The sequence below is a fragment of the Chiloscyllium plagiosum genome, unplaced genomic scaffold, assembly GCF_037043375.1.
Source record: "Chiloscyllium plagiosum isolate Xiang-an unplaced genomic scaffold, Cpla_swu_hap1 HiC_scaffold_38, whole genome shotgun sequence".
Taxonomy (NCBI): domain Eukaryota; kingdom Metazoa; phylum Chordata; class Chondrichthyes; order Orectolobiformes; family Hemiscylliidae; genus Chiloscyllium; species Chiloscyllium plagiosum.
Genome location: NW_028270176.1, coordinates 67,101,481 through 67,119,953, shown reverse-complemented (window position 1 = coordinate 67,119,953; position 18,473 = coordinate 67,101,481).

Genomic DNA, 18,473 nt, shown 5'->3' with positions numbered 1-18,473 from the left:
CTGAATCGCTTTCTTCTGTTCCCTGTCACTCCGGGATGATGTGAGCTGTGGAATCTGTTCTCTGAGCTGGCGGTAACGTGATAAAACTTATGCACATCAGGTGCAATGTGCCTGAGCGACAGGACACGCTGCAGTTACATCCCATGCTGATTCAGACAGCAGAGCCCTCGCTATGACTTCGAGAAGGACAAAGACACAGATGACTGGAAGAGATTCTCTCTTTCCCTGCAGTTCTTCACATTTCTATCTGTCTCAGAGGGCGTTATTTGCACACGGTTCCCTAAAGATTATTAAGTCCTGTGCATGCGCGATCTCTCTTTTGTGCAGCTTTCCAGAATTTCCATAACTCCGACTACCTCTAACCCCCTCCCGCGCTCCACAACCCCGTGTTTGATAGTGGGCTGAAAAGCGTGTTCATGTTTCTCTCCCACAACACTAATTGCCAATTGAAGATGAGTTCGTCCAGCTGCCAATGATGGGAGCCCGCTCGCAAAGGAAGTGGCTAGCACAGCCTCCGGGGAACCGGAAGTCAGAATTGCAAGGAGCTGCAATTAAAACTCAGTGCGGCCTTCCCTCCGAAACAACAGAAAAACCCTATTTTTAAAACAAGGAAACTCACCTGATTTATGGATCATGCTTCTGTTGCGGTTCTGGTTTGTTGGTCTTGGGTGTGATATCGCCTCGGGTGGGTGATGTTCGTGTGAGAAGTCACACTTGAGCACTGGAATTTTGCATATGGTTCTATTTTTGACTCAGAATGTATACTTTTGATGAGCTCGAGTTCAGAACAAGGTAGCGAAGCTTAAAGACACACAAAATCAACTTCTTGGAGGTCGTTACAAGACTGAGAAATCTCTTGCCAGAGCTGGGAATAAACTGATGAAGGTGAGACACATCAGTTGTAGAGTGCTCTATGCGCATGACGCACTGCAGTTATTCCCCACGCCGTTTCACATAGTAGTGTTCTCCCTGTGAAATGAAAAACTGTGACTTACAATTTGTTGGAGACAGAATTGCGATACAGGCACATCTCCGCGTTATTAGGACATACATCACCAACTATGAATAACCACAGGGATATACAAGCGTCAGAGAGTCGCTATGGACTCGATAGGCTGAACAGCTTCTATCGGCGCGTGAGTGACGCCACGCATTGATGCTGTCCGTCTTCCTGTCTCTCGGACAGAGTGGCTGATGGTGAAACAAAGTCTCATTGTTAACCTTATTTTCTGCGTTAAACTGTCTGCAGGCCCGCAGCTCAGGGACGTGGGGATAGCTCTCAGTGAGTGAGACTTTCAATCGGATTATCTTTATCTAGGAAAGTTGGGGCTCAGATGTTCACTGCTGCCCGATTGCAGCAAAGAAGTCGATGTTACTGTTACAAAAACCTTTCTGCAGGATTGATGTGTGAATATGGATTTTGAACAGCAAACAGGCTGCACAAAAAATGCTCTCACATGACTTTACCTGAGGGTGGAGAGTCTGGAGTACATTTGCGCCTTACTCACCAGCTCAACATCTTTATCGTTGGCTCAGGTAAATGATATTTGCAGGAAGCTCCCAAACAAACTTGCTGATTCGCAGCACTTGATGACATTGGCTGTGCCGGTGACAGCGAGCTTTAGAGTGTAACCACACTTGCCTCTCCTCACACTGCTTGCCGGTGGAGGGAAATAGCTGAATACTCTGCCGATGGAGACAACTTAATCCAAGCAGAAGGGATAAACAGTACTGTTCTGTGAACAAGGAGACAAAATAACAAGGCGATATTCTGAAAACACTTTGATGATTAAAAATCTGAGAACAAATTGGGATGTAGTTGGACCTTACCGAATCTCAGCTGGTTTGGTGTTGGCAATGTAAGAGTGTCTAGGGCATGCTTTTCGCTCAGCAGCTTGTGTTAATACTGGCATGGGAGAATGTCTTACTTCAAGTTGCCATCGAGCCTTGGTTGTTTGACTTCACTTTTGCTCGGTCGTCCTATCAACTGTCTGATAAAAAGATGTAAATCATTAGGTTGCACCCTTTGAAATAACTTTGTGTTTTGGGGTCAGAAGTGTCATTGTAGTGGGCATGGCACAGTACCACATGTGGTGGAAGTCAAACAAATGTTAGAGGATGTTCACCCACAGAATCCCACTCTGAGCAAATCCACCATCTGGATATTTGCACAGTTCTGGGTGTGAAACTTTAGGAAGTGGGGACGTGAAATGATTGAAAACAGCGCTGAACAGATTGATGAGAATGGTGTGGTATGTGAGGAATGTCAACAATAAAGGTGATTTTGAAAGTTGGGACAGGTCTCCTTGGAGAGAAGAAGGCCAAAAGCTGGCCTTGTTCAATCTTTCCAAGACATGAGTAGGTTAGACTGAGGGAATAAGGAAGGGGGAATGCTCCTTACCTTGAAAGGATCGAGAACGATTCGGCAGAGTTTTAAAGATATTAGTAAAAGAAGAAAAATGTACATGAGGAGAAATGTTTTCACCTCGGGAGTGGTTAGGGTCTGACATTGACAAAGACGCAGTTTCAATCGAGTTGTTGAAAAACTAATTCAATGTTCATGTTGAAAGTAAAAATGTGCAGAGTTACAGGGAGAAGGCAAGAGAATGATACGAAAAGAAAAGCACATTTATCTCTGTGGAGAGCCAGCACAGCTAAGGTGTTTTGTTACACATTTGTGATTCTGACTGGAATCACAGTTCGAACAACAGGATGTAGGGAGTTAAACAACGGTGATATTAGCAAAGCCGGGACACATGACACAACAGAATGTTATCCAGCACGTACATGTCACAGGGAGGATGACGCTGTCTGATAATCCTGCAGGATGTCCTGCGGATCAGACACAGCAAATTTCACTATTCGAACCGAATCAGCCCGATGAAGGGAAGCCGAGGTGCCGGAGGCGCCAGCTTCAGAACTCAACTACTAAAGAAGCTTAGGCTCGAGTCCCCCCACTGCAATTTCTGTGGCTGCGGCGTGTTCAAATAAAAAGCAGGACTGGGAGTTGGCTTTATGGAGACGGGGGACAGTTTGCATTTTGTCATGATCATGTTTGCTTCCCACACGGTAAATCGCGGACTCAAGCTGCTTTACGTTCCTGGCAAGTTGAGGTTTTAAAAAATTGGGTACGATTCCTGGAGAGTTAACTGTGGTGTCGGAGAGTGCAGATTGTCTCAAAGTGTCTGTGCTGTCATGGTAGTGCTCGCTTCCAGCACGAATATCCGTAAGCAGCTCTACTGCTGCTTTATGTTCCAGGCAGGTTGAGCTTGGACTGGAACCGAATGCAGACTGTTATTTCATCGCTGTTGTGAAACAAAGTCCTGCGGTGACTCGACTCGCCCTAATTTGGTTTTCTGGCGAATGCAAAAATCGTTCCGATGAATTACGGTGTCATAAGTTATTGAAGTACTCCCATTTCCTTCATTTGCGTCCTGGAAGGGACAGTCGAGACTGTGATCTAATCGAGACTGTGAGTGGTGAAATTCACATTTTATGGCCCATTTTTATAAGGTTCTTTCTTTCTCTCTTTACAACATTGTCTGGGAAATGGTGGTGCACAAAGTCTGCAGTATGTTTGAAAGAGTCGTCTCGAATTTCCCTGTAGTTCGTTGTGAGATTGCTTTATAACTCATGCCCCCGGACTGTCTCACATTTAGCATTCATGCTCGCTGTGTCTGAAAATGCATTTGGTTTGCCTGTTTTGTTTGTGTTCCGTGTTAAATGCTTCCTGTTTTGCGATTCGCTCAATACATTACGAATTAACAGGGTTTCTGAGGTAACTTACAGCTGCAAAAATCCTCAACTGAGATTCTGGGAAAATTTCACGGAGTATGGTCAGTCGGAGCAAAAGTAAGGAAGTCATTCGTTTCTGCAGTGTTTCACAATGCTACCTTTCCCGTGAGCAGTCGAACACACTAAATGATTGTGCCACAGACTGCGACGGAAAACTCAGCTAAAAAAGTAATCCTTTAAAGCCGGTGTAAGCGACACAACGTTATTGGGGTACACAGCGTGGAAACAGATACTTCGGTGTATCTCGTCCATGCTCACCACATAGCCAAAATTAAACAAGTCCCATTAAACAACGAGCTTTTGGAAACAGAAAAGTGAAAGGTAGAATGGCTTCAACTTTCAGAGCTGGATGCCAATGAGTCTCAGCATAGGCGACCGCGGCTTGTTTCTGTAGTATAGTGGTCGTCACGATCGCCTTACGCGCGAAAAGACGCCACTTCTAAACTGGGTAGAAACTGCTTTGTTCTTAAAGTGCAGTATTTTACATGGACAAGAACGGAGTTTTCTTGCTTGCTTTCCCATCTGCAAACCTGCCTTCGAATTTGCTTGAACAAATCTGCTCTCGTAGTGAAATGTAATGCAACTCCATTTAATTACTGTGCAAAGCGTTGTAAAGAGTTTCTCCAACCTGCCTCTGATCATATGCCATTCTGTTTGAGAGTGTAGTTACCGCCTTCTGATCCTTCCACGAAAACCACTACAGCACTTGCATTCCTTGCGCAGGCGGCCCGGCTCAAAGACAGAGAAGAAGCAGATGCGCTGGTGTCACAGCGCTCCACGGATTCCTGAACTAGTCTGTCTGTCAAATGTACCCCCAAAGTCGTCTCTGAAAGACCTCATTTGGAAGCTGCCTGTCGTTATTCAACGTGCGAGAGTTGGCACCAGAGGTCCTGAATCATGTTTTGGAGCAGTTCGCACGTTAGTGGCTCATTCAATCAGCAACAGCAATGAAAGAAATTACACTCTCAGAGGAACCTCTGGACCTGTGCTTTCATAGCGTCGCTCGTATTAAGGTGCGCCCCGAGTTCTAAGCCACGTTGGAACGGAAACGGAGGAATCGACAGAGAGGCTACAGAATGACATCGCATCCATTTGCTTTTCTTTAAATCACTGACCAGCAGGAAAATGTAAACGGGGAGGGCGAGTAGGGAAGTGAGGCAGTTGCAGCTCTGGTGAAATTCCTTCTTTGTGAATCAATCAGCAACCAGAGACGTGAAGGTGACTCAGGCGTGAGAGCTCTTCACATCGAGAACAAAAAGCACTCAAGGGCAGTTAGCACCTCTTCCGGAGAAGGGGGGGGGGGGGGGGGGTAATTACCTTTTGACTTCTGTTACTATGTTCAGAAACTGCCTTTTAGATTGAGGTGAACAGAGACTGCATTTCTAAAAAGCACCATGGAATTTATCAAAATTTATTGAGTCGCTTCTCGTTGATTCCCACACAGGTTTCCAACTCAGTTGGTATCCATGTGGCTCATATCCAGGTGTGAGCATCTCTGCAGCGAATTGCACGGTTAAGGCAAAAAGGCAAGGAAAGTGGCATCTCGAACTGGCTCCGAGGTCAGAGCATTCTGACAATGTGATCTGTCGTTCTCGGATTGTAATGTTACCTCCAGTTTTAGGGTGGAGAACATTCTTTGGGACTCTTATTCTGCAAAACAGACACAGTGACTGAAACTATGCTGCACGGTATGATGTGGAACACGGCCTGCTTAGCTTTGTGCATTTTCCCTGTAGTCCGGTGTGTTTCATGTTCCATGTAAACATGAAAGTTGTCCTGTTTCGATCAAAGGGTGAAATCATTTAGCAAAGCAAGAAACGAAATTGTAGGAATGTCAAGCAGCTCATGGTAATTTGACCAAATCATAATCGATCATATGTTTTCACACAGTCACAGATACATTTGTAGCTGAAAAGAGTCTGTGAAGATAGATTCAGCTTACCATTGATTTTTGTCTGGATTGATGGGCTATCATTATCTTTTGTGACACTGATATTGCAGACGGACACATCCCAGCAGCCGTGTGAGTCGGAGAGGGATCGTGGAACCCTCTTCACGTGACTTTGCAAATGTTGTTATGCAGGAGCACAATTGGAAGTGCAAGAAAATGGGGAATTTGGGTGATTGGTTGTGTGGCCGAGCGGTCTAAGGCGCTGAATTTAGGTTCCAGTCGCCACAGAAGCGTAGGTTCGAATACCCCCGCTTCTGCTGATCAACTCCAACGCTGCAGCCTGTTAAAATGCTGCTTCGACCCCTGCTGCGTTTCTGTTTAAAACAGAAGGAAAATGGGTTTGCTTCCCGGGCAATTAACTGTGGTGTAGAAATGTGCTGAAGTGTCCGTGCTGTCATGATCGTGTTCGCCTCCCGCGCGCAAAATCGCAAGCAGCTTTACTGTTGCTTGACATTCCAGGCAATTTGAATTTTTACTGGAATCGAATGGAGACTGTTATTTAATCGCTGTAGTGAAACAAAGTCCTGCGGTGACTCGACTCTTCGTTATTTGGTTTTCTGGCCAATGAAAAAATCGTTCCAATGAATTTCGATGTCATATGTTATTGAATTTCTCCCATTTCCCTCATCTCCATCCTGGAGACACCGGAAGGGAAAGGTAATCTAATCGAGACTGTGATTTGTGAAATTCACATTTTATGGCCCATTCTCATTATGTTCTTTCTTTCTCTCTTTTCAGCATTGTCTGGGAAGTGGTGGTGCACTCAGGCTCCAGTATGTTTCAAAGAGTAGTTTGGAATTGCCCTGTTGTTAGTTGTGAGATTACTTTATGGCTCATGCCCCCGGACTGTCTCACATTTAGCATTCATGCTCGCTGTGTCTGAAAATGCATTTGGTTTGCCAGTTTTGTTTGTGTTCCGTGTTAAATGCTTCCTGTTTTGAGATTCTCTCAATACATTACGAATTAACAGGGTTTCAGAGGTAACTTCCAGCTGCAAAAATCCTCAACTGAGAATCTGCGAAAATTTCCTGGAGTATGGTCAGTCGGAGCTAAAGTAAGGAAGTCGTTCGTTTCTGCAGTGTTTCACAATGCTACCTTTCCGGTGAGCAGCGGAACAGACTAAATGATTGTGCCACACACTGCGACTGCATGCTCCGCTAAAAAGTAATCCTTTAAAGCCGGTGTAAGCAACACGACATTATTGGGGTACACCGCGTGGAAACAGATACTTCGGTGTATCTCGTCCATGCTTACCACATAGCCATGATTAAACAAGTCCCATTAAACAACGAGCTATTGGAAATAGAAAGGTGAAAGGTAGAATGGGCTTCAACGTTCAGTGCTGGGTGCCCCTGAGCCTCAAGATTGGCGACTGAGGCTCGTTTCTGTAGTGTAGTGGTCATCACGTTCGCCTTACGCGCGAAAGCTCCCCCGTTCGAAACTGGGTAGAAACTGCTTTGTTCTTCAACTGCAGCCTTTCACATGGACAAGAACGGAGCTCTCTTGCTTGCTTTCCCATTGGCAAACCTGCCTTCGAATTTGCTTGAACAAATCTGTTCTCGTAGTGAAATGTAATGCAACTCCTTTTAATGACTCTGCGAAGCATTGTAAACTTTTTCTCCAACTTGGTTCTGATCATATGCCATTCTGTTTTAGAGTGTAGTTACCGCCTTCTGATCCTTCCACGAAAAGCAGTACCGCACTTGCATTCCTTGCGCAGGCGGCCCGGTTCAAATACAGGGAAGAAGCTGATGCGCTGGAGTCTGTCTGTCAAAATTACCCCACAAAGTCGTCTCTGAAAGACCTCATTTGGAAGCTGTCTGTCGTTATTCAACGTGCGAGAGTTGGCACCAGAAGTCCTGAATCATGTTTTGGAGCAGTTCGCAAGAGAGTGGCTCATTCAATCAGCAACAGCAATGAAAGAAATGACACTCTCAGAGGAACATCTGTACCTGTGCTTTCATAGCGTCGCTCGTATTAAGGTGCGCCCCGAGATCTAAGCCACGTTGGAACTGAAAGGGAGGAATCGACAGAGAGGCTACAGAATGACATCGCATCCATTTGCTTTTCTTTAAATCACTGACGAGCAGGAAAATGTAAACGGGGAGGGCGAGTGGGGAAGTGAGGCAGTTGCAGCTCTGGTGAATTTCCTATTTGTGATTCACTCAGCAACCAGAGACGTGAAGGTGACTCAGGCGTGAGAGCTCTTCACATCGAGAACAAAAAGCACTCAAGGGCAGTTAGCACCTCTTCCGGAGAGGTCAAATTACCTTTTGACTTCTGTTACTATGTTCAGAAACTGCCTTTTAGATTGAGGTGAACAGAGACTGCATTTCTAAAAAGCACCATGGAATTTATCAAAATTTATTGAGTCACTTCTCGTTGATTCCCACACAGGTTTCCAACTCAGTTGGTATCCATGTGGCTCATATCCAGGTGTGAGCATCTCTGCAGCGTATTGCACGGTTAAGGCAAAAAGGCAAGGAAAGTGGCATCTCGAACTGGCTCCGAGGTCAGAGCATCCTCACAATGTGATCTGTCGTTCTCGGATTGTAATGCTACCTCCGGTTTTAGGGTGGAGAACATTCTTTGGGACTCTTATTCTGCAAAACAGACACAGTGACTGAACCTATGCTGCACGGTATGATGTGCAACACGGCCTGCTCAGCTTTGTGCATTTTCCCTGTAGTCCGGTGTGTTTCATGTTCCAAGTAAAAATGAAAGTTGTCCTGTTTCGATCAAAGGGTGAAATCATTTAGCAAAGCAAGAATCGAAATTGTAGTAATGTCAAGCAGCTCATGGTAATTTGACCAAATCATAATCGATCATTTGTTCTCACGCAGTCACAGATACATTTCTAGCTGAAAAGAGTCTGAGAAGATAGACTCCGCTTACCACTGATTTTTGTCTGGATTGATGGGCTATCATTATCTGCTGCGAAATTGAGATTGTAGACGGGCACATCCCAGCAGTTGTGCGAGTCGGAGAGGGATCATGAAACCTTTTTCACGTGACTTTGCATCTGTTGTTATGCAGGAGCACAATTGGAAGAGCAAGAAAATGGGGCTTGTGGCCGGCTGGTGGTGTGGCTGAGCGGTCTAATTCTCTGGATTTCGACTCCAGTCTCGACAGCGGCGTGGCTTCGATTCCCCCCCGTGCCATTTCTGCTGATCAACTCCACCGACGCCGCTTGTTAGAATGTTGTTTCGACCACGGCTGCATTTCTGTTTAAAACAGAAGAAAAATGGGTTTGCTTCCCGGGCAATTAACTGTGGTGTGGCAAAGTGCCGAATTTTCCAAAGTGTCTGTGCTGTCATGTTCGTATTCGACTCCTGCGCGCAAAATTGCAAGCAGCTGTACTGTTGCTTTACATTCCAGGCAAGTTGAGTTTTTACTGGAACCGAATGGAGTCTGTAATTTCATCGCTGTTGTGAAACAAAGTACTACGGTGACTCGACTTGTCGTTATTTGGTTTTGTGGCCAATGAAAAAAATCGTTCCAATGAATTTCGATGTCATATGTTATTGAATTTCTCCCATTTCCTTCATCTCCGTTCTTTCTCTCTTTTCCACAATTCCCTATCGCAAACCAATTCCAGGATGTAGAGTTTTAGTTCATCACCTTTTCGATTTGGATTTGGAAAACACTTTGCTGTGGATATGTCATGCAGTCCACGTGAGGATGGGCAGATTTCCTTCTCGAAAGGACATGTTTTTGTGATTTTTGTACACCAGCAATGGTTCCATACATATTTATGGATTGTTAATTATTATTTTTAAATTATTGATTTGAAATTCCACCATTTCTGATAGTGGGATTCAAATCTGTCTCCCCTGAACAATAGCTGACGTTTTGGATACATGCCCTAACAATAATACCACTTGAGCATCACTTCACGTTTTCACACGTTGTTCATCCCTGAGCACGATACCAATTTACCATGAAGCTATACCTCTTTTACTCACACAACTGTTTGATCCTGACATCTTCCTGCACTCTGGAGATATCACTCAGTATCTCCCCATGTGGGATCCCTCACTGTGTGGGTCTAATTGTTGCCTCTGTCAGCACCTCTCACTCTTGCAGCTACTCCAGATCCTGAGCCAACAGAATTCTCTACTCCAGAGAGACGCAACAGCACAGGCCAGGGGTGGAGAGTGGGATTTTCCAGATCTCTGTGGGACTCAGTGCCATTCTCCATGTGTAACCCTCACTGCATCAGTCTAATTTCCCATCTTGTCTATTTCTCTGTCTCCTGTAGGTACCCAGGAAGGTCCTGACTCAATAGACTTCCCAACTGCTGGGTGTGTCGTCTATCATCTCATGGAATGCAGTTGGTCAGCCAGAGGACAGGGAGATCTAGAACATAGAACATAGAACATAGAAGAATACAGCGCAGTACAGGCCCTTGGGCCCTCGATGTTGCGCCGATCCAAGCCCACCTAACCTGCACTAGCCCACTATCCTCCATATACCTATCCAATGCCCTCTTAAATGCCCATAAAGAGGGAGAGTCCACCACTGTTACTGGCAGGGCATTCCATGAACTAACAACTCGCTGAGTGAAGAACCTACCCCTAACATCAGTCCTATATCTACCCCCCCTTAATTTAAAGCTATGCCCCCTTGTAATACCCGACTCAATACGCGGGAAAAGGTTCATACTGTCGACCCTATCTAACCCCCTAATCATCTTGTACACCTCAATCAAGTCACCCCTAAACCTTCTTTTCTCTAGTGAAAACAGCCCCAAGTGCCTCAGTCTTTCCTCATACGATTTTTCTTCCATACCAGGCAACATCCTGGTAAACCTCCTCTGCACCCGTTCCAATGCCTCCACATCCTTCCTATAGTATGGCGACCAAAACTGCACACAATATTCCAGATGCGGCCGTACCAGAGTCTTATACAACTGCATCATGACCTCAGGACTCCGGAACTCAATTCCTCTACCAATAAAAGCCAGTACGCCATATGCCTTCCTCACCGCACTATTTACCTGGGTGGCAACTTTGAGAGATCTGTGTACATGGACACCAAGATCCCTCTGCTCATCCACACTACCAAGTATCCGACCATTAGCCCAGTACCCCATCTTTTTGTTATTCTTCCCAAAGTGAATCACCTCGCACTTAGCTACATTGAATTCCATCTGCCACCTTTCTGCCCAGCTCTGCAGCTTCTCTATATCCTGCTGTAACCTGCCACATGCTTCCTCACTGTCAACAACTCCTCCGACTTTCGTATCATCCGCAAACTTGCTCACCCAACCTTCTAACCCCTCTTCCAGGTCATTTATAAAAATGACAAACAGCAATGGTCCCAAAACAGATCCTTGTGGAACACCGCTAGTGACGGCACTCCATGAAGAAACTTTGCCATCAACTACTACCCTCTGTCTTCTTCCATCCAGCCAATTTCTAATCCAAACCTCCAACTCACCCTCAATGCCATATCTCCGTATTTTCTGCAGTAGCCTACCATGGGGAACCTTATCAAACGCCTTACTAAAATCCATATATACCACATCTACCGCTTTCCCCTCATCAACCTCCTTCGTCACCTTTTCAAAGAATTCAATAAGGTTTGTGAGGCACGACTTGCCCTTCACAAAACCATGCTGACTATCCATGATCACATTATTCCTATCCAGATGTGCATAAATCCTATCCCTTACAATTCTCTCTAAGACTTTGCCCACAACAGAAGTGAGACTCACCGGCCTATAGTTACTAGGGCTATCCCTACTCCCCTTTTTGAACAAGGGAACCACATTTGCTATCCTCCAGTCTTCTGGGACTACTCCTGTAGACAAAGAGGACATAAAAATCAAGGCCAATGGCTCTGCAATCTCCTCCCTTGCTTCCCAGAGAATCCTAGGATAAATGCCATCAGGCCCAGGGGACTTATCTATTTTCACCTTTTCCAGGATTTCCAACTCCTCTTCTCTACATACCTCAAAGCCATCCATTCTACTTATTTGTGCCTCAGTATTCTCATCGACAACAATGCCCTGTTCCTGAGTGAATACTGAAGAAAAGTATTCATTCAGTGTCTCCCCAATCTCTTCCGCCTCCACACGCAACTTCCCCCTACTATCCTTGACTGGACCTATTCCTACCCTAGTCATTCTTTTATTCCTAACATACCTATAGAAAGCCTTAGGGTTTTCCCTAATCCTATCTACTAAGGACCTTTCATGTCCCCTCCTTGCTGCTTTTAGCTCTCTCTTCAGGTCCTTCCTGGCTACCCTATAACTCTCAATCGCCCCAATTGAACCTTCACGTCTCATCTTGAGATAGGCCGCCCTCTTCCATTTACCAAGGGATTCCAATTCCTTATTAAACCACGGCTCCCTCGCACGACCCTTTCCTTCCTGCCTGACAGGTACATAATTATCAAGGACACTCAATAGTTGCTCCTTGAACAAGTTCCACATATCATTTACACTCTTGCCTTGGAGTCTACTTTTCCAAGCCACACATCCTAAGTCATGCCTCACCGCATCATAATTTCCCTTACCCCAGCTATAATTCTTGCCCTGTAGTACACACTTATCCCTCTCCATCACGAGTGTAAAAATCACCGAATTATGGTCACTATCCCCAAAGTGCTCACCTACCTCTAATTCTAACACCTGGCCTGGTGCGTTACCCAGAACCAAATCCAGTATGGCCTCACCTCTTGTTGGCCTGTCTACATATTGTGTCAGGAAACTCTCCTGCACACATTGAACAAACACTGACCCATCTAACGAACTTGAGCTATAGCTTTCCCAATCAATATCAGGAAAGTTAAAGTCCCCATAACAACCACCCTATTACTGTCACTCATCTCCTGAATCACCTTCCCAATCCTTTCTTCAATGATTCTAGGACTATTAGGAGGCCTGTAAAAGACTCCTAACAGGGTGACCTCACCTTTCCTATTCCTAACCTCAGCCCAAACTACCTCAGATGGCAAGTCCTCATCCATCGTCCTTTCCACCGCTGTAATACTATCTTTGACAAGCAATGCCACACCTCCCCCTCTTTTACCCCCACCTCTGACCCTACTAAAACATTTAAATCCCGGAACCTGCAACAGCCAATCCTGTCCCTGTTCTAGCCATGTCTCCGTAATAGCCACAACATCGAAGTCCCAGGTACCAACCAACGCTGCAAGTTCACCTACCTTATTCCGTATACTTCTTGCATTGAAGTATACACACTTCAAGCCACTTCCCTGTTTACAGGCACCCTCCTTGGAAATTGATGCCATGTTCCTCACCTCCCTACACTCCAGGCCCTGCACCCTGAAGCTACAATCTGGGTTCCCATGCCCCTGCCGAGTTAGTTTAAACCCCCCCCCAAGAGCACTAGCAAACCTCCCCCCAAGGATACTGGTTCCCCTCAGGTTCAGGTGTAGACCATCCTGTTTATAGAGGTCCCACCGTCCCCAGAAAGAACCCCAGTTATCCAAAAACTGGAACCCCTCCCTCCTGCACCATCCCTGAAGCCACGCATTTAATTGTTCTCTCTCCCTATTCCTCGAATCTCTATCACGTGGCACGGGTAACAAACCAGAGACAACAACTCTGTTTGTTCTAACTCCAAGCTTCCAACCTAGCTCCCTGAAAGCCTGTCTAACATCCTCAGCACTCCTCCTACCTATGTCGTTGGTGCCAATGTGGACCACGACTTCGGGTTGCTCCCCCTCCCCCTCCAGGACCCGGAAAACACGATCAGAGACATCACGTACCCTTGCACCTGGGAGGCAACATACCAAACGTGAGTCTCTCTCGTTCCCACAAAACCGCCAGGATTTATTGAATCTGAAGGATTCAATAAATCCTGCAGCGAGGTAGGATCACTCACAGTGAACGGAGCAGAGGACATTTAAAGGGGGAGAATCATCAGCTTACAGGACATGTAATGGATACAGTGCTGAATGCTAAACACAGGTCACAAAGCTCCCAGGGTCAACCTCCACCTTCTTGTAAGAGATTATTTTCCAGCTCTGCTGTCCCGAGCCTTCCTGAGACAGTATAGAGAGTTCACAGTTATCAATCCAGGCCTGTGCTGTCTCAGTGAGCATCAGTAAAACAGAGGGGAAAACAGGCCTTCCTTATGAAAGTGGTATTGAAGCCTGAGATCTTTCTGTTCCCTGTTCCCTCTCCTACAGTCTCTGTTGTCCCATCATAGAGTCATACAGCACGGAAACTTACCATTCGGTCCACCTAATCTGAGCCAGTGCCTTGAATGCTTCTAACTCTGAGAACAGTTCCTATCTCTGTAACCTCCTCCCTTGTCTCCAATCGCACTGTATATTTAAAACCCACTCCAATGCTGAATATTCCCCCTGCCTTGGTAAACTGCTCCAACCTGAATACTATTTCCAATCCCAGCAATCTCCTCCTTCAGTCATTACAATAATCCCTAATACTGTCATCTTGCACAATACCTGCAACCCACCCTATCACTGTGACATCTTCCAGCCTTTATCAACCACCCCCATCTGTGTATATTCCTCCAGTCCCTACAGCACATGATAACACTGTCACCTTCAATCCCTATAACATTCCTTCCTCCTATCCTACATCACCACATGACCTCTGAAAACATACGATCCGAACAAACATCCCTATCTGTGTAAACTCCTCTGGTCCCTTCAACCTTTCCTGCCAGTGTAACCTGCTCCAATTCCTGCAACCCTCCCTTTGTACAGTTTTCTGATGCCAAGTTCATCTTCCCCATGTCGCTGTGACCTTCTCCTATCACGACAATGCTTAGTTACTCTACCTGCTGCCATCACTACTAGCCTTTCTGACTCTGTAACCTCCTGAAGCCACTAAAACCATCCATGTACCTGAAACGTCCTCTTTGTGGATGTATCCAAGCCCACTCTATATAGCTCCCTCTTTCTGTAACCTTCTTCTGTCTGAAGAACCATCCAGTCTACACCCCTCTGTATTACTTATTTCATCCATTCGCAAAAGCCATTACCACAAACCTCACTATCGCAGTAAACTCTCCCAGCTCATCGCTATCACTGTATGCCATCCTATCCATAATACCCTTCCTATCACGTCATTTCATCTCTGCAACCCTCACAATCATAATAAATCTCTTCTATCTCTACAAAATAGTCCAAATCTCAGTATTCTCTTCTCTTCCTACTCCCCTCCATGTGCATGCAATCTCATTGAGTCTTTAGAAACATTTGCCTCTTACCACTTCTGGAAAAGACGACAATATATGTTTTGCCAATGAACACCATCGCCTATAAAACTCCCTGTCACAGTAACCTTCTCCAACCCCTTCACACATCCCTTTTCAGTCACCTCCCCCAGCCTCCACAGGATGAATGACCGTCCCTACCTCAATAAATCTCGATCAGATTCCATTTCCCTCCCTATCTCTGTAACCTCCCATAGTCAATCCATCCCTTCCTATCTCTGTCATCTTCTCCATTCACTCCCTGCCTCCCTATCTCTTTCACCTCCTCCAGTCATTCCTTCCGTCAATATCTCTGACACCTCCCTGAGTGAATCCTTCGCTCCATCCACACAAATCACTCCATCCACAACCTCCACAAATGGCGGGCTGAAGGACCTATTGATGTGCTGTACTGTTGGATTTTCTAATTTCCTGGCATCTACCATGGCAGAGCCTCTCAGAATCCTGGATATTCCATTCAATTTCTTTGCGATTTTTTGAAATGTCAATGGTTCAAACTCAATCTACTCCACCTCTTTCCATTAAAAAATCCCACCATCTCCAGGATCAGCTGAGTGACCCTTCTCTGACCTGCTTCGAATACAAGAATATCTTTCCTTCGGGAACTCATACTGTTCATAGTATTCTAAGTGTGGTCTGACTGGTACCTTGTATAGTTTCGCAAGAAATCTATATATTTTGACTCCATTCCATTTGTAATAAATGACAGCATTTGACTTACCTTCTCTATTACCTGCTGACCCTGTAAGCTATCTTTTTCAGATTGACACACAATGATTCCCAAAACCCTTTGTGCAGTCAGTCTGAAACCAAACAGGTTAACCTGACAGTAAGTCAGGAATGTGCTGGAGTGTATTATAAAGGGTATGGCAATAAATGATAACTGGACACTTACAAACAATTGGAGATGCATGATATTTTAAAAGTAGAATATTTTTAAATCTGTTGGATTCTATATTTTGGTGTGACCATAAATGGCAGAATAGGTAAGGGTGGGGGAGGCTAATGGCAGTAGAGGGATATTTGAAACTCCAGAGGCATTTTGACAAATTTCAACCCAGGCCAAAGAGTAATGAGAAAGAGAATAGGGTCCCTGAAAGGACAATGAGGATTTCCTGTAGAGAAAGATATGGAAACTCGGAATCTTGGGACTATACATAGTGATGTATTGAACAGAGTTTACATTTGAGAACAGGAGGTGCTGGATGTCTCAGAATGCAAAAACGTTCATAAAACCTTGGGATATCTTCGGATGTATCCCAGCGCCTTGTGAGAGGCTAGGGATGAAATTGCAGGGGCCCTCGCAGAGGTATTAGTGTCATTGACAGTCTCTACAGGCCAGTGAGACCAATGGGAGAGTAATTTGTTGGTCTAGATTCTGAGAGAAAGGATCATCATGCATTTGGAAAGGTAAGAACTCATTAGCAAAAATCAGCATAGCTTTGTGTGTGGAAAATGATGACTGAGTATGAAGGTAGACCAATAATAGATCAAGTCAGAGCAGTAAATGATGTCTCCATGGACTTTAGCAAGGCCTTTGTCATGGGTCTGCATGGCAGACTGGTTAGTAAGTTTAGATCACACATAACCAGAGAGCACACACAAACTGGATACAACTGGCAGAAGGAGACAGAGCATGTTCAGAGATGGTTATTGCTCAAACTGCAGACATGTGACCAACGGTGTGCCATGGGGTTCGGTGCTGGGTCACTGTTGTGCATCACTTATATAAACGGTTTGGATGATGACACAGGAATCATCGTTAGCAAGTTTGTGAGTGACAATAAATTGGTGGGAAAATGGACAGCGAAGAGGGTTATCTGAGTACAATGGGCTCAACAGTACTGTTGGGACAGTGAGTTTAGGAATAACATGTGGATAAATGCAAGATATTGCATTTTGCTAAGGCAAACCATGCTAGAATTGTACAGTTAATGTTCGGGCCCTGGGTAGTGTTGTCAATCAGAGATCCAGGGATACAGGTACACAGCTCTTTGAAAGTGGTGTCACAGGTAGACAAGCTGGTGAAGCAGGTGTTTGGGATGGCTACCTTCATTAGACAGAGCATTGAGACTAGTAGTTGGGATGTCATGTTGCGCCTGTACCACACATTAGTGGGGATTATGTGGAAAAAAAAAATCAACTGGTTGACGTATGTCCTTGAAGGAAGGATAGCTGACATTCTAACCTGGTCTGGCTCACATGTGACTCCAGACCCACAGCTGACTGTGCTGCCTTCTGGGCAATTGGCAGTGGGTCCAAGTGGTGACATCCTCAGCCCATGAATGAATAAATAAAAATAGATATTTCCATCGATATCAGTGCAAACACCACCAGCTGCAGCAATTCGTACTGGCTTTGTAACATTGTCCCTCTCTGTAACACTCTCAACACTTCCATCACCTTCACCTCTCCCTGTTCCTGTCATCTCATTAAATCCTGACAAAGTTTCCTTTTCCTATTGCACTCCTCCTGCTACTAGACCCCAAGTGACCCCTTTAACAAATACTTCCATGTTTCTAAAACATTGGCTTCTTCAGAATTGTTCGGTCTTTTTTTTGTCTACTAAGCATCTCTTAATCAAATCTGGTAAATCCTGGAAATTACTGAGCCAAGTCCATCGAAAGTGGGGGAGAAGCATTGGGAAGGGGTCGAGCACCTCGAGACTTGCTATGGGGAAAAAGGGAAATCCAAGAGAAAATAGCACCCGGAGCTCGCAGCCACCCCAACGCCCCACCCACCCCCTTCCCATAGCAACCTTCTGCCTCAAGTGTAACAGAGTCTGTGGAAGGCCACATCGGTCTGTACAGCCACCTACAGACCTCCCCTGAGAGTGGGAGAGAGTCAGCCTCGTCTGTGACCCACCGCCAATGAGATGATGAGAAAGGGAATTTGAATTCCCTTTCAATTGTCCGACTGTCTTTGTTCCAAATTCCAATAAATCCCTGTCCAATGCCATGCCTCACAATGTAATGCTGTAAAGGGGCCTTAATACTGTCCTTCCCCTTCTGTGTTCTGACTGTTATTACCCAGAATTTGGCTTCGAATGATTGATAATCTGAGGCCACATATAATCCCGTTGTAATCCCTAACGATGAGAATTACCTATTCTCCTTCCCATTCTGCCTGACATTCCACAATGTTGTGTAGCCGTGAATATTAATGCCCCACCTTTTGTTTACCCTGTGACCACGTCTCCATGATGGTGATTAGATAGAAATCAGTCACACGAGCATATCCCTTACTACAAATGCTTCGTGCATTTATATTAAAAAACAGTAATTAACTTTTGAAATCACAATTTCCTGTCACAAAGCTATCTGCTGATGTACAGTTTTAGGTAAACTCAGTCTCTTCCTGTTTCTTTCTGTTTGTCCTCAGCTACAGCCTCATGTTTCAATATTTGAACATTTCTCCATGGAATTGGGAAATTCCTTTCAGCTGAGCCCTGTCCCTCCTCGCCCGTGTCAGTTTCAAGCACTCGATATAATCCTGGTCATATGATTGAC